Here is a 17,047-nt window from a genome sequence, read left to right as displayed (position 1 = left end):
AAAGATAGCTCCTGTATGTTAGAGAAACTGTTGAGGCTGCCTAAGCCGTTCAATGGGCAAAATTTGGTGTTTCTGTCTGGGCACACTTTTGCAAAAAGAAAATTTGGTGTTTCTGTCTGGGCACACTTTTGCAAACAGAAAAATTGGTAATTTTGCCCTGATGCCTCGCATACACTACCGGTTTTCCCATGGGGAAAACTGCCATGACAGCTTTTGGCCGGGAAAACAACCGTGTGTATGCTCCATCGCAGTTTTTCCTATTGGGAAACCGGTGGGAAAAATGAGAACATGTTCTCTATTTTCCCGCCGGGATACCCGGCGGTTTTTAACCCGGCAGTTTGCCTATGGGGAAAAACCTGCGGTGGAGCTTACACGCGGCTGGGTTTCCCGACCCAAGCTCAAATGGCAGTTTTCCTTCTGGGAAACCCGGCCGTGTGTAGGGGGAAAAAGCTACGGAGCAGGTTCTCGGTTTTCCCCTCAGTTTTCCCGGAGGACTTTTTATCGCCGGGAAAACCGATTGTGTGTACAAAGCATGAGCCAATTTTTCCATAATTTCTTATCCCTACCCAGCAAAGAAAACATGTGCAAATGTTTCTGTTTTGTGCTGAGCTGCACGTTTGACCGGCAGCTGAGCCTCCTGTTGAATATGGATGCATTGTACACCGTCCCCCCCCCCCCCCCCCATCACGAGACCAGTCTGTAATGTGTAACAAGCCTGGGGGGGAATTTGCTGTGGAACTCTTCCAAGCAGGTCAACCAACTCCTCAATGCATACAATGTATACATATATTTTTTTTTCGCGTTTATTTCCTTAACTCAAGTCAGAGCATGTGGCCTGAGATTATCATCTGCTCTCTCAGCTCCGATTTTATTAACTTCTCAGTTTGAGTGATGGCGAACCAATTCAAGCGCACAGGTCCGGTGATGTAGGTCACCAGCCAGAGATATTAACTTGCCTAGAAAGCTGGGTGTCTAATCTCAGCGCCAGGCTGTATTTCAGTTTTCTTTGCTCGCACGTTACAGATGTGATCGCACTTTCGCAACAACAAGCTCACACGGCTGGGTGAGAAGTCTGCAGATCTGCAATGTGTTGTTTACTACACCCCAGACTGCAGCTTAAAGGGAAACTATAGTCTCTTTATTGTGTGTGTATGTTTTTTTAGATATATGTATGAAAGCAATTAGTTTAATGTAAATAACCTTGGTTAAACACATACCATAGCTACATACATATATTAAATCCATACAAGGGAGCCATTTTACCTGCCAAAATATTTGTATTTCTATCCATCCAGTCCTGGGATTATCCAGACAACACAGCCAGATGGATGACACTACTTTCTTGTTAAACCCTGTGCACACGGGCCAGAATCTCGTCAGGAAAAAACTGACGTTTTTTCAAAAGAACAGTTCTTTTGGAAGGCAAGAACGCCGTGGCGTCATCGCGTACAACGAGAATGCGCCTAGGAAGCTACCGCACATGCGTCAAAGTCATTTCGAGCATAGTTTCCTCCCACAATCCCAGGACATACTGGTAGGTTAATTGGCTCCTGTCTAAATTATCTCTAGTATGTGTATGACTGCATGTGAGGTAAGAACCTTGGATTGTAAGCTCCTTGATGACAGGGACTGATGTGTATATGCACATATCTCCCAACATTTCGAGATGGGAATAAAGGACAGCTAATAGAAAATGTATGTAGGTATAGGACACGCCGCCTGCTACACCCCCTTAGACCCCATTCACACCTTCGCGTTTTGTCGCATGTAGCGCGACGCGAACAAACGCCAGAGGGACGAAAAGCAATGAAAGTCAATGGGGATGGTTCACATCTGAACGCTGATGCGCCTGACGCGCATCGCCTGTAGTCAAAAGAAGTTCTGGACCCTTTTCTGTCGCGCAATACGCGCGATATGCGCGTATTTGAGCGTTTTTGGTTTTCCATTGAAATCAATGTAAAACGCCAGATACGCGCGTATTGCGCGACAACAAGCGTTTGCTACAGGCGTTTTGTCAATAGAACTTGTCGCCCATGCAGAAGATTTAAAAAATCTACCAACATAGCAACAAGTGATGAAAAGATGATAGTTTTTCCTATTGGCTAAAAAAAAAACGTCTAAGTACAAAAACGTCGGACAACGCTGTATGCAAACGCGCATATTAGCATGAATACGCGCGAAAAAAACGCCTAAAAAAAACGCCGGAAAACGACGCTATTGCCTACGCCTAGGTGTGAATGCAGCCTTAACCTGCCTGGCGGTATTCCCTAATCTGACTCGGGGTTAGATTTTCCTGCTGCGAGCGGTAACCCCGAGTCAGACTCGGGCTCGCCTCGCTAGATCCACAGGCACTGTTTACTTACCTTGTCCCTGGATCCAGCGATGCCACCGCAATGTGTGAGCGAGCGGGACCTCGCTCGATTCACACAGCGTCCTCCTGTGCCGCCGATCTCCATTCCCTGCGACGTTACAACGCACGGGGACGGAGAACGGCGCCAAATTCAAAAAAGTAAACAAACACATTACATACAGTATACTGTAATCTTATAGATTACAGCACTGTATGTAAAAAAAAAACACACCCCCCTTGTCCCTAGTGGTCTGCCCAGTGTCCTGCATGTTATTTTATATAATAAAAACTGTTCTTTCTCCCTGCAAACTGTAGATTGTCCATAGCAACCAAAAGTGTCCCTGTATGTCAAAAATTGTTTTAGATCAGCTAAAAAACAGCGATAATAAATTATAATCACTTGCAGAATTGTGCGATAGCGATTTGTGGGGAAATTCGTCATAAAAAAAATAAAATAATGACAGCGACAATTATGCAACTGAGCAAATTTCTGTGATTTTGATTTGATTACATTATTGAATAATTTTTATTATAATTATATTATTATTTGTTATAATTATTTATAATTATTTATTATATTATAATTTATAATTTTATTTTTAAAAAAATGTCATACCCGGGATGCCTATTAGAATCTTGTTTGGTCAGATTTAAGTGAGTTATTTCTAAAAATTACAGGCCTACAGTATAAAACACCAAATTTCCTTGCAAATAATGGTACCGCTTTCAGCATGTTTTTTCTGAAAGAATCATACCGCCAGGGAGGTTAAAGGAGAATTAACACAAAAAAAAGGTTAATTAAACAAGGGCTTTTTTTTTTACCACTACTATTCCTTTATATAGGCTTTTAAAGTTTATAAAATGCAGCAATATAGAATTTGGATGAAAGGTTTAGTACTAAGAAACACTTTTTTGAAAGATAAAAAGTGCATTTTAATATACAACTATATGGATCAGACCAAAATGAGGGACAAATGAGGAGGAAAGAGGGACAGAGGGACATTGCTCCAAATCAGGGACAGTCCCTCGAAATCGCGGACAGTTGGGAGCTATGTATGCATTATGTTGAAAACATTACATAAAGTCATAAAAAAAGTCATAAATAAAGTTAATAAAATAAATGCCAATCATGTAGCCAAATTGCAGTGGTCACGTGATCAGGAAAACCACCTCTGTCTTCTGGTATTATGGGGTGGTTGCAATGGGTGAAAGAAGTTTATAGGCAGAGGTTACCTTGCGTGAAAACATATCTTGGCCAGAGATCTATTTATGTAAAGTTGAGTTTGGTGTGGGCCTGTTCACTGTTACCCCCAAGCCTCTGTTGTGGTTGTTTATTGTGACAGGTGGTCTCACTGACCAATAGGAGGACTTGGGAGGTGGTAGGGGAAAAGCCAAACTATGCGTTTGGCAAACACAAAAAAATCCTGGGCATTTAGGTGGATAATCTTTCTGAAGAACAAGAGGACCAGCCTATCTGTATTCTTGTATTCCTCAGAGATTAGGTGACCAGATGCCTAGTATCCCAAGCAGAACAACATATGCAGAAGATAGGTATTTGATTGGATACATGCAGCCCTGTATCTCTTCCAGCCCCCAGTTTAGCTACCGGTTGACCAAGCCCTACATCATTTATAGTGCTTTCACAAGATGCAAGTTGCTGTAGCTAAATTTTTGATTAATGGCCCAATGTTGAATGTAGACTAGACCTGTATACATTGTAAAACACTTCAGTTTACATTTTTCTTTTTTTTTTACAGTGAAGTGACCTTAAATTATTAATAGTACATTTCTGGAATGGACACGTAATGGAACAATTTTTGTTAAAAGACACTTAAGCCTCGTACACACGGGCAGGAATCTCGTCAGGAAAAAAACGTTGTTTTCCCTGATGAGATTCTTGGCAAGAATCTCTTGCCGCCCGAGTGTACAGACTCTCGTTTCAAAAGAACCGTGGTTCTCTTGAAAGAAAAGAACGCAGTGATGTCAGCGCGTACAACGAGCATGCACTCGTCACATTCGACGCCGTCGCCGCCATCTTGCTTCACCATACCTATGCCGTGGAAGCTACCGCGCATGTGTCAAAGTCATTTCGAGCATGCGCGGGTTTCCATGGGTTTCTTGTCGGGAAGCAGGCCGACAAGAATCTCGACGAGAAAAGGCCCTTTCACACGGGGCGGATCAGTAATGATCCGCCTCCGTGTGTCCGTCAGCTCAGCGGGGATCCTCCGTAAAACCCCGCTGAGCCGTCGGCTGACAGGGCGGTCCCCGCACACTGTGCAGGGACCGCCCTGTCTTTTCTCCGCTCTCCCTATGGGGGGATCGGATGAACACGGACCGTGTGTCCTTGTTCATCCGAGCCGCAGACGGAAGAAAAAATAGGATTTTCTTCCGTCCGCAAAATCGGAGCTTTGCGGAGGCGGGTGATTACGGGTGTCAGCGGTTGTTCATCTGCTGACACCCACAATCACATAGGGACCAATGTATGTCCCGTTTTCATCTGCAAACGGATGGATGAAAATGCGGACATACGGTCCGCACATGTGAAAGGGGCCTTAATCAGAGGAGAAACTCAGCCGTTGGTAACCATTAGTTCTCGTTTCTTATTCCTCTACTGTGTCAAATCTGCAGGGTCCTCAATGATGCTAGCAGACCCTTGGAGGGAACATAGCAGTCATAAAATTTACTAAAGCTGGAGAGTGCAAAATCAGGATCGCTTCTACATAGAAACTAATCAGCTTCTAGGCTTTATTGCCAAAGCTTCATTAAACAAGCTGAGTTTATAAGCTGATTCGTTTTTACGCAAACGTGAGCCTGATTTTGCACGCTCAAGCTTTAGTAAATAAACCCCAAAGTGACAATAACTAAAATGCTGAGACAAATAAATAATACATAAAAAGATGAATAATGAGACAACATAAAGGTTTGATTGAAAAGGCTATAGTCAAGGATGACCCAAACTTTATTAATATTTGACCATCAAACCAAAGGCTTTGCACAGGTCAAACTACTGATAACAAAAAGTTACCCATGGTAAACAGGACTAAGTCCATCTACTTTTAAGCTGGATGAGCATCCCCCACAATAACAGATGTCACAAAGTCAAACTAGGGAGGGAGGGCAGGGAACTCTGTGGTGAGGAAATGAGGTGGATTGCTGAGCATGCATATCGAAGGTTTGCTCCCTCACACTCAACCAGACAACATAAAGGGCACAGGTCAGGAAAAGGGAGACACTTTCTTCACTCCAAAAACTGTAGCTGTTGCAGTCAAAATGTTGATTGGAAGGGCAGGCTCAAAAGATGACTTCACACCTTACAATGTGGTTGTATTATTATTCTTTATGTTTACAATATCTATGTCAATGGATGGCCTACCTAAATGTATATTTAAATGGAAAAGATTGCTTAGAAAGATCCTAATACTGCATATCTGTTAGTAAATCAAATAGAGATTGTGTAGAGATTGTACAAACAGATTTACTCACACTAGACACAGTTGTTTATATTAAGCCAGGATGAGCACATTTACATGATCACCCCTGTCTCACACAAATGCGCACTGTGCTCAAACCTAACTGAACCGCGCCTGAGGCCTCGTACACATGACCGAGGAACTTGTCGGAAAAGACACATAGTTTTCCTCGACGAGTTCCTTGTTAGGCTTGTCGAGAAACTTGACAAGCTTTCTTTGCGTACACACTGTCAAGACCAAATCTCGTCGTTCTCAAACGCGGTGACGTACAACACATACAACGGCAGGGGAAGTTCGATTCCACTGGCACAACCCTTGGGGCTGCTTTTGCTAATCTCATGTTACTGCGTGTTAAGTAAAAGTTTGGTATGAGACGATTTGCACTTTTCAGTCTGTTACAGCGTGACAAATGTGCTATCTCCATTACAAACGCTACTTTTACCGAAGGTGTGCTCCCGTCTCATACTTTATTCTGAGCATGCGCTGGTTTCTTAGCATACACACGATCGTGTTTCCCGTCGAAAACCAGCCCGACGAGGAACACGACGAGGAAATAGAGACTCTCGTCGAGGAAAAAGAGAACTTGACAGTTCCTCGACAGTTTTCTCGATGAAAAGCACACACACGACCATTTTCCTTGGCAAAAAATCTCTGCCATCAAGTTTCTTGATGGATTCTGTCGAGGAAAACGGTCGTGTGTACGAGGCCTGAGTCCAACTCTACATTGAACGAGATACTGAGTGATCAAACTAGTTAAACTAAACTTTGGGGATCAAATGTGCTTGGGCATAATACAAACCACCTAGTGTGGGTATGTGCTAAATGTGTAACATATTTAAAGTGTATCTGTAGCCCAAAACTTTTTGTTTTATATTTGGATTGCATAAGGTTCAGAACCCCGTGAAAGGTTTTTGTTGTGGATGTGCCCACTGTTAAGAGTCACCCTTTCTATTCATGATCATAAGTGAGCTTGGGTTCGAACCCAAACCCATGTTTTTCCAAACCCAGAAGGTAGGTGTCAGTGTCGGGCCAATTAACTGCAGGCCAAGGCCATGTGGCCATATTAGGTCAATGAGGTCACAAGCATCCTAGCCCCTTTGTCAAACATGTAGCTTCGGGCAGGAAATCCCTTGCCCTCAGCTGATTGACCCAGCACTGACACCTACCTCCCAGTTTACAACCAAACCCAAGCTCAGCCTTGAAAACTTGGTGCTAGATTATGATTGCCGCTCAAGCTGGGGAAACCAAGCTCCCGTAGTCACTAGGGAGAAAGGTGCAGGCTGCTAAAGGTGCTCTTACAAAGTGATGCATGGGTAAAATTAAGGAAATGTCACACTCCTGTCAAGCCAACCTAGACCTAGAGTCCAGACGAAGCTACGCAACCCTAATGCGAAACTAGCTGACGTCATCACGCCCGGCCGTCATGTTGTCACGTGATTACATGGCGTCTATCTCCTCTTAGCGATGACGAGCCTCTAACGGAGGAAGTGGTATACCACATACCTAACTACGGAGACAGATTCCCCTTTTTAGTTTGCCCTGCAGGAATCTCTCTCCTTCATTGGACTTTCTTTGGACTTCGTACCAGGACTGTTTATAGAGATGACGTGCTTCATCACCTCAGTTCCCACTATGGCTGGAGCTTCCCTGTAATATCCATACAGCTGTGGAGCACATTTCCCCAAGTATTACGGATGAGAAGAAAAACAACCAGCCCTGTTTTTCTGTGAGCTCCATGATATCCATGGGAGTGGTAAAGTACCAGTGATGAGATTCTGTGATGACAGTACCTTTACATATATTGATATCTGATCAGGGCTCAAGTCCTGCGGGAACGTGTGGGAACGGAGTTCCTGCACTTCTTTTACAGCAGGAACGCAGTTCCCTTTGCAGGACTAGTGCAGCCGAGTGCAGCCAAACCGCCCGAGCCAATCCTTTACTAAGCGCCAATGCCCAGCTCGAGTCACTGTCAGGGGCAGGCGAACCTTAGTAATCCTTTATGTTACTGGCTGCTTCCTGTATATGGATTCATCGGGTAGTGTGCGGGTATTCCGTCACTTCATCGATGCCGCAATGTCTCCTGAGAGCTTTTGTCATTGTTCCCAGGAGACATTGCGGAGGTCTGCAGCAAGTTATCACGGGATTTGGAAAGAACTTGCTTAAAGTTCTTTCTAAATCCTGCGATAACTTGCGGTTTAGTAATTATGCACATGAGCGTATCATTAATTTTTTTTGGTAGGGGAAGTGGATCTTGGGTGGGAGTTCCCACACTTTTTTCCCCAGGACTTGACCCCTGTATCTGATGAACTGTATTCATTCACACTGAGATAACCTGCTATTAGGGGCATATGTAAGATGGTGTTTTGAATACACAAGCGGACATAGCGGATCTTTGGATGAGTTGAATTGATGGACTGTGGTCCCCGTTACTCCCTGATCTCTGTGTGTTCTAACATCCACATCCATACCAACAGGTTTTTTTTAGGTTTTCTTTCCCTTCCTCCTTTCTTTGTGGCTCGAGCCTCCAGGGGATTTGTGTGTGGATTTCACACTCTATACAGCACATTTGTGCTTTATGGGATCTCCCCATTGAGAGTGGACCCCCTTCCAAAATTACCTGACGTCTGTACTATGTTAATTGTTACATGTGTGTCATGTGTGTCCTTGTTATGTGTTATCATGTTCTGTGTAATTATACAGCTCATTTGATACTCTCTTTTTAGTCTCCCAGTATTTATCCACCTATCATGTATATAATTCTATTAAACTATTTTTGAAATTTTGATACATTATATCACGCCTTGGTTTTCTTTAAGCCCCCTTCTCTTTTCAATCTCCCTGTATTGAAAAATTTCATGTATGCAGTTTGGGGTTGAACAACAATTGACCATTATAGTATTACATGGTATGCATTTAGCCTCCATTGCTTCTTTGTTTTCAAGGTCATCCCTATGTGTGACCAATATCACTGGGCCAGAAAATGATGGAAATAAATAAAAAAATAACTGACAAAAGCTGTATGGCTAATACACAGCAAGAAATTTGAATAGTTGGTGGTTAACTTCAAAATTGAAAGAACGAGGTGGCAAATTCTTAGCAGAACAGCGACTGCATCCAGTTGGATGCGGGGCCGATCCTAGGCAGGGTGCACAGGGTGCTTTGCACCCAGGCGCCTGCAGTTGTGGGGGTGCTGAAGTGCCAAAGTCCTCCCCTCCCTCCTTCCCTCCTTCTCTCCTTGTTTGTGTCTGTCCAGAACTAGTGTTCTGAGCATAGGTGAGTGTGTCCATCCAGAACTGACGTATGAGCATAGGGCAGCCCGTCCAGCCTGAAAGTGCTCAGGGGAGGGGCCGCTCCTGTTCCTGACATGAGGGTTCTAGTTTTCAGTGGCTGCTGAGTGCTGATGTGCAGGAATGAATTCCTCTGGGAGTCTTGGATCCCGCACCGTCTCCACCAACTCCAGTTAGAATGCCTCCCCCTCCCATCTCTATCTTGGGCTGCACAGAGAGAGAACCGAGGTGAGTCACAGTGTTCAGTGTGCTGTGTGCTGGGATGGCATCCCCAGCATCCCTTTACACGTGCTCTGGGCTGCCCCTGCTCTAGATGTTTTATGGCATGATAGATTGCATAGGATACACAGCCCCTGCCCATCTCCTGTACTATGTCCGCAGTCTCTGACCATCTCCTGTACTATGTCTGCAGTCTCTGACCATCTCTTTTACTATGTCTGCAGTCTCTGATCATCTCCTGTACTGTGTCTACAGTCTCTGATTGTATTCTGTACCATGCCTGCAGTCTCTGACCGTCTCCTGTATCATGTCTGTAGTATGTCTGGGGGCTCTTTCTAACCGACTCTCTAACAAAATTCCTCTCTGTGTCCATCAGAGAGACCCCCTTCAGGTCCCAATAAAGTACTCTGCTTCTCTTTCTGTATTTTGTTTATTGTTAAGAGATCATGTAAGGATCACAGGGTAATTAAGATTTTGTAGGGGAGCATATCCGTGGTTGAGTCATTGCCATAGAAACAATTGTAAAGGGGAGGAGTTAGTAAAATAACACCAGAAATATTTCTGCACCCAGGCGCCTGTGACCCTAGGATCGGCCCTGGTTGGATGTAGTCACTTTTTAGGTGATTAATGCTATTTGCGGGTGCTGCAGCTGTCTGAATATTACGGGTGCTGCAGCTGTCTGAATATAATAGTCAGCCATGTAGATTGCTCTAATCACAGTTTAGCAATGATGTATGCGTAACAAGAAGAATCTAAGCATGTATGGCTAGTCTAACCCTTGTTTATACAAAATCTAAACATAAGTTTAGGCTACAAGTACATTTTCAGAGGCGAACAAGCACCTAGCCAGTGGCGGGACAAGGTCATCCAGCGCCCAGGGCAAAGATGCCAAACTGCGCCCCCTTTCCCTTACAGTTAGGGTCTGGGTGCCCCCCATCCCTGCAATAAACCATTGCGCCAGGGGCAGTCCCCCCTCCTGCCCACCCCTTGTCCCGGCCCTGCACCTAGCAGACTAAATAAGCCAGAACCTGAAAAAGCTCTATTTCTAAAATAAACAAGAAAACAAAAGCCCAGCCATGCTTCATCCCATGGGGTCAGCCCCTGTTCCCCCATTCCCCTCCTATTTCACTGGTGAAAATGATCTGAAGGGACTTTTCTGGTGATGCATGAGCAATCGATAAGCATTTGCCGCTCTGATTAGCTTCAGATTGCTGTTGATTCTTTGAGCACATTATTATTGACCTGTAAATCGTTCCAAATGAGTGGCCAAGCTTTTTTAGAAATTATCTCTTTTCAAACTTTAGCGCTCCTGTACACTGATGCTGGATGCAGAAGTTCACCTGCAGATTCAGAACTGAAATTCTCTATAGGTGCTGTGTGTACTGTATGTACAGAGCCATTTAGATCAGTTCTTCTCAAGGGGAGGCATTTGGATCAGTTAGTTTCAAGGGGAGTGTGCAGTGCCCATTGGTGATTGTTTCACCTGGATGTAGGCGGCCATATTTTTATGTAAGCCAATGAGCATCAGTATTTAATAGGTCTGTTGCCTGTTGGTCTCCCCTTCTGTAAACCTGAAGGTTATCTTGAACCCAAAGCCAATCTCAACCTTTTTACACTAGAGGTGCCCTTGCATTAAATTTCCGGCCTATCTGGTTCTCAGGCAACCCCTGCTAAAAAATCTGGTAATATGTGATTAGTAAGACAAATCCCCCTTACATTGGTCAGAATGTCACCCATATAGATCAATAATAGGATCATTGGTGTCATATGTAATCCTGTTGGGAGTTGTTGATGATTTTTTTCGGTTCATTGAGGTAGGTGTTATACATCATTCTAGCCGTATGATCTTCTTTGATATTTGGAGATGCCATTTAATTATATCTTTGATTATTAGAAGGACCTATAATGGGCATTCCTCTCTACTCCAATATCCCTCTCTATGGTACTATCAGTTGATCCAATTTTATCCATCTATATGTTGGTGTTCATCTGTCTACTGAATACACAGGTCTGAACTTGAACCATTGTAGTGTGCTGTATGTCTTCTGTCAAATTTGGGAGATTGAAATTAATTTGTAACATTCTCTATGTGTTCATATTTTTCTAAAAATCTTTATTTTTCATTATAGTGCCTGATATTAAAGTTCTCCTGAAGAAGCCATTGAAATAGCGAAACATGTAGAGACCTAATCAGTTTGCACCTTCTGTGTATATACAGTATCAAGATACATTTTGTAATGTATTCTATGTATTCATATAAAATTTTTAATCTATTATATTTATATATTTTTCTATATCTTTGTATTTCTTGCACCTTAAAAGTCCCACAAAAATCTTTCTTTATATGCCATCACTAGTGTTGTGTCAATGGCTCTGCCAAGAGGTATTGGCCCCTAACTATGCAGGCACTATCAGATGTGAGGTCAAGCATCCACAACTTAAGGAATGCCTAGCAGCCTTCTGAGGAACCCAAGGGTTCCATGGAATCTTGGATGTGAATGGCTGCTCTAGACTTTGCCTGCTGGTGAGTTCATAATTCACCGCCTGCATAATTCATTATGTTTAAAAGGCTCACAAAGCCTTTTAAACATAATGAGGCTTCATGAGCATGCTTGAAAAAGACGGAACTTCAGGCAAACCTTTATAAACACTATTGAAATATATACCTATGGGAGCTTTTTTCCCCCAAAACCTTTGTATTGTGTCAATCCTTCCTCAGTATGTAATTGGACAGCAAAGATGCAGAAACATATTAATGAAGTCCTCTTCTTCGTAGCTCATGCACTCTGTTAGCACATGTGCACTTGATTGGCCCATAGTTCTGCATTTCCCTCTCCCAGTATTAGCTTTACCATAAAGAGGTTTACAAGAGCCGACACCAAGTCAAATTCCGATACGTAAGCCTCGTACACACGACCGAGGAACTCAACGGGCGAAACACATCGTTTTCCTCGTCGAGTTCCTTGTTAGGCTGTCGAGGAACTCGACAAGGCAAGTTTCTCCATTCCCGTCGAGGAAATAGAGAACTTGCTCTCTTTTTGGCTCGTCGAGTTTCTTGACAGTATCCTCGACGAAAATGTACGCTCGTCGAGTTTCTCGACTGGTTTCCTCGGCAAAAAAATATGTCCCAGCAAGTTTCTTGCTGGTTTTTGCCGAGAAACTCGGTCGTGTGTACGAGGCCTTACACTGACATCTTTTTTTAAATAAATTATAACTGCATTAATTTCTCTTTTTTAATATCTGCCTGGAGTGAAGGTTAAAGTAAACAAACGTGGGATCCTGTTAGAGCTTTTGGAGAGGGAAACTACAATCAGCAATTTGAAGAAGTGTATCAGAAGAAAAAAATGGACTTCCCCTTTAAGTGAAGGATAATAATCCCACAGGCCATATTCTCAACTGTAAAATCTTTCACTCAACAGTCCATCCATTGCTGCTTTTCCAACATAATATGATGTAATTACATCAGCACTTGTGTAGCTTATCCAGCTCATGCACATCAGACAATAATCATGGAGTACAGGCGGCGGTTCTTAAAGAGAAATTGACTGCATTGATGGTCAAACGGCCAGCATTAGTACTATAAATGAGGTTCTGAAAGGGGTCTTTAAACCCCAATTATCCCACAGCAACTAATGGCCACATTCCAGAAAGTAAGAAGCATCTCTCAGCACAAGGGATTATACATGAACATACACACCCAGCTAAGAGTGTGTTTCACACATATGTAATCCTGTTGTATCACTACTTGGTATTAACAGGGATCTGGCCAATGAATCTGCAGCGACAGAACATAAACAGTCATTTGTAAAATAGGATGAGAAAGGATAATGTGCAGGTGTGATTTTGCATTGTTAATGTAGCATTTTTTAACCCATAATTTCTAAAAGTTAGAATATCTTTGAAGGTTCTCATTTATCCAGGTCTGGTGTAGCTAGTAGTATTAGGCCGCATTCACACTACAACGCGGCGTACGCGGCGTATTTTGCCGCGATTTGTTTAACTTTTTTTTTTTTACAAATTATTTCCATTGCTGTCTATGCCGAACGCCGAAAGCCGCCTGAAAAAAAGGGTTCCGGGACTTGTTTTCAGGCGGCAGGCAGCAGGCGTTTCGGCGTTCGGCGTGAGATGTGAACCATCTTATAGACAGCAATGGAAATTTGCCCCTCCAGCGGCACGAGCGTCGCGCTTCAGGCGTATATACGCAGAGGTGTGAATGCAGACTTAACATTCAACTCGACTCGTCGTGTAATGTTGACAATGTTTTACCGCACATCTTAGTTTCTTGCTCATTTCTAATGAATCAGGAACGCACTACGACATTTATAGCATTCATGCTTGAGGTATGTTCCTCAGTCATTTGAGCTGAAGATGCTACTAGGATAAGGTGACCAGATTTTTTTAATTAAATCCGGGGAATTTTTTTTTTCTTTTACTAGTAATGGCGCCAATCAGCAACTCTCTGCCCATCCCCACCGCCGCCCGCCCCACAGCCTGTCAAGTCATAAGCCTCGTACACACGACCAAGAACTCGACGGGCGAAACACATCGTTTTCCTCGTCGAGTTCCTTGTTAGGCTGTCGAGGAACTCGACAAGGCAAGTTTCTCCATTCCCGTCAAGGAAATAGAGAACTTGCTCTCGTTTTGGCTCGTCGAGTTTCTCGACAGTTTCCTCAACGAAAATGTACACACGACCGGTTTCCTCTGCAAAAAAATATCTCCCAGCAAGTTTCTTGCTGTTTTTGGCCGAGAAACTCGGTCGTGTGTACGAGGCCTTACTCTCCGTGCTCCGGCTACTACTGGGTGGGGAGCGGAGGAAGATCACTACATCAGGGAAGGCAAGGAGATAGGCAGGCGGCTGGCCGGGACTTGAGCCAAGGCAGAAGAACACGTGAGCGGAGCTGAATGGGCATGCACCCGAAACTGAAGAAATATTCCCTCCGCTCCGACCAGCACATGATCATCAGAAAGGGGCTCAGATAATGGGAATTCTGCACGGACTGTCTTTGAAATTGCCCAAGCCCCTGTTCACATTCAATATGGGGACAAAACCGGGGACAGTGTCCTCAATCTAAGGACTGTCCCTGGAAACCGGGGATGTCTGGTCACCCTATACTAGGATTAGTGTTGAAAAGTCTTCAGCATTACATAAAAAGTCTAGTTGTGACTTACTACTATTAGTTATACCAGGAGTATTGAATAAAATTCAAGGAGGTCCGGTCAGTAAAGTTTCCTTCCAGCAGAAGTCTTTGAAGGTTCCCATTTATCCAGGTCTGGTGTAGCTAGTAGTAGTAACATTCAACTCGACTTGTCGTGTAATGTTGACAATGTTTTAGCGCACATCTTAGTTTCTTGCTCATTTCTAATGAATCAGGAACGCACCACGACATTTATAGCATTCATGGTTGAGGTATGTTTCTAATAGTCATTTAAGCTGAAGATACTACTAGGATTAGTGTTGAAAAGTCTTTGGCATTACATAACTAGTTGTGACTTACGACTACTAGTTATACCAGGAGTATTGAATAAAATTCAAGGAGGTCCGGTCAATAAAGTTTCCTTCCAGCAGAAGTCTGAATCTCAATGTTTGGGGACCCAGGGGAAGGTTTGAGGGAACGAAATTCACTTTTTGTAAATGTTTTTAAAATAAAATTGTCTGTATGTATCTGATTTAAAGACGTCTGAATCTCATGTTTGTGCCATCAGGGTACCCTCTTATATCTGGTGCCTGTCTCAAAGTACCCCCTTACATCAGGTGCCCAGTGCCCACCATCAGAGTACTCCTATACATCAAGTGCACCCAGTAGGGTACCATCTAACATCATGTGCTCCCATTAAAGCACCCCATTATACCAGGTTCCCCCCGCATACTACCCCCATACAGCAGGGGGCTCCATGAAAGTGCCCTCTTACATCAGGTACCCCCAGTGCAGTACCCCCATACATCAGTTGACCAAAGCAAAATATTATTATTATTATTATTATACAGGATTTATATAGCACCAACAGTTTGTGCAGTGCTTTACAACATCAGGGAAGACAGTACAGTTAAAATACAATTCAATATAGGAGGGATGAGAGGGCCCTGCTCGTTAGAGGTTACAATGTAGAAGGGAGGGTCAAGTGGAACAAAGGGTAGTAGCTGTGGGGGATGATCAGATGGACAAAATGAAAATATAGTTCTCATAGATCAGGTGACCCAACCCATCAGGTACCCCTGTACCTTAGCAACTTGTCTTGTCTAAGCCAGGCAGGCAGCGGAAGGGAGCAGGCTGAGGTGGCCAGGGCACGCACATGATGCTGGTGGGCTAGCTATAGAAGTGGGCATTCAGCACTGGGGATTGGCGGGTTGGATAGGATTGTCACTCGGATCGTGCCTGGAACAAGGTCCGCAATTAAGTGCAGCCTGACTTATACCAATTTCTGTATGCTTAATTTACATTGCAATGATATTAATTCATATATGCGTTCATATATAGCTACAGCTATATGCCAAATATTGTTGAGGGCAGCAGAAAGCGGTTGGGTTTACATAGACTTCCCTCATATGGGAAGTTATGCACATACACAAGATTCCAGCAGCACGAATTATCAGATAATTAGAGGTGGGGTGACAGGTGTATGTGAACAGCAGCGGCCCCTAAATCAGCAGCTACCTGCGGTTTGGGACACCCTGCTGGTTGTAGAGGTGGAGTCTGAGATGTTATCTGTGAGCATCACTTATAACGTTTGTGATCTTAAAAAGGGACCTCTTTGATACAGGGAAATATAATACTATAATACTGTATGTCAAAAACTGCTTCTTAAAGTGTTCCTCTATTTGTATCGCCCCTTCATCCCTCTTATTCTTCCTCGATTCAGCGCTGTGCCCGCCTGAGTGGCTCTCCTCTCTCTGTTCACAGAGGCAGCAGGGGGAGCCATTGGCTCCTGCTGCTGTCAATTAAATTCTGTGAGCAGAGAGCAGGACAGGGCTGGGTTGAACTGCACTGTCGAGGCCAGATCCACGTAGATAGGCATAACTTTAAATGGGCGTAGCGTATCGTAGTAACGCTACGCCGCCACAACTTTGAGAGGCAAGTGCTGTATTCACAAAGCACTTGCCTCTAAAGTTACGGCGGTTATCTGCCGGTGTAAGCGCGCCTAAATCAAATGAGGAACAGGGGGGCGTGTTTTATGTAAACTAAGCATGATCCCACGTAAATGACGCTTTTTTTCGTACGGCACATGTGCGCGCATGCTCAGTATCACGTAGAATTTTCAAATTAAATTACGCCCGCTCAATGCCTAGATGACGTGAACGTAATTTACGCAAAGCCCTATTCGCGAACGTTTTACGCAAACGACGTAAACTATGGAAAATTTTACGCTGGCCCGACGTCCATACTTAACATTGCGTACGCCTCATAGACCCAGGGGTAACGTTACGCCGAAAAAAGCCTTACGTAAACGACGTAAAAAAATGCGCCGGGCGGACGTACGTTTGAGGATCGGCGTATCTAGCTAATTTGCATACTCTACGCGGAAAGAGGAGAAAGTTCAGGCTGCTCTGATTAGGTAAGTATAACATGTTTGTTTAAAAAAAAAAAAAAGTGAAACTTTATAATCACTTTAATTACCCATCTATGAGAAATCGACTAATGAGTCTGGATGAGTTCTTAATTGAAGTTTATTTGTCAGTTTCTAAAAATGGAAGCAGGACAAATCTTAATTACACCTATAAGCTA

The sequence above is a fragment of the Rana temporaria genome, chromosome 2 (assembly GCF_905171775.1).
Source record: "Rana temporaria chromosome 2, aRanTem1.1, whole genome shotgun sequence".
In the NCBI taxonomy this organism is placed as follows: Eukaryota; Metazoa; Chordata; class Amphibia; order Anura; family Ranidae; genus Rana; species Rana temporaria.
The sequence above is the reverse complement of the archived record's forward strand: the minus strand, read 5'-3'. Positions refer to the sequence as shown.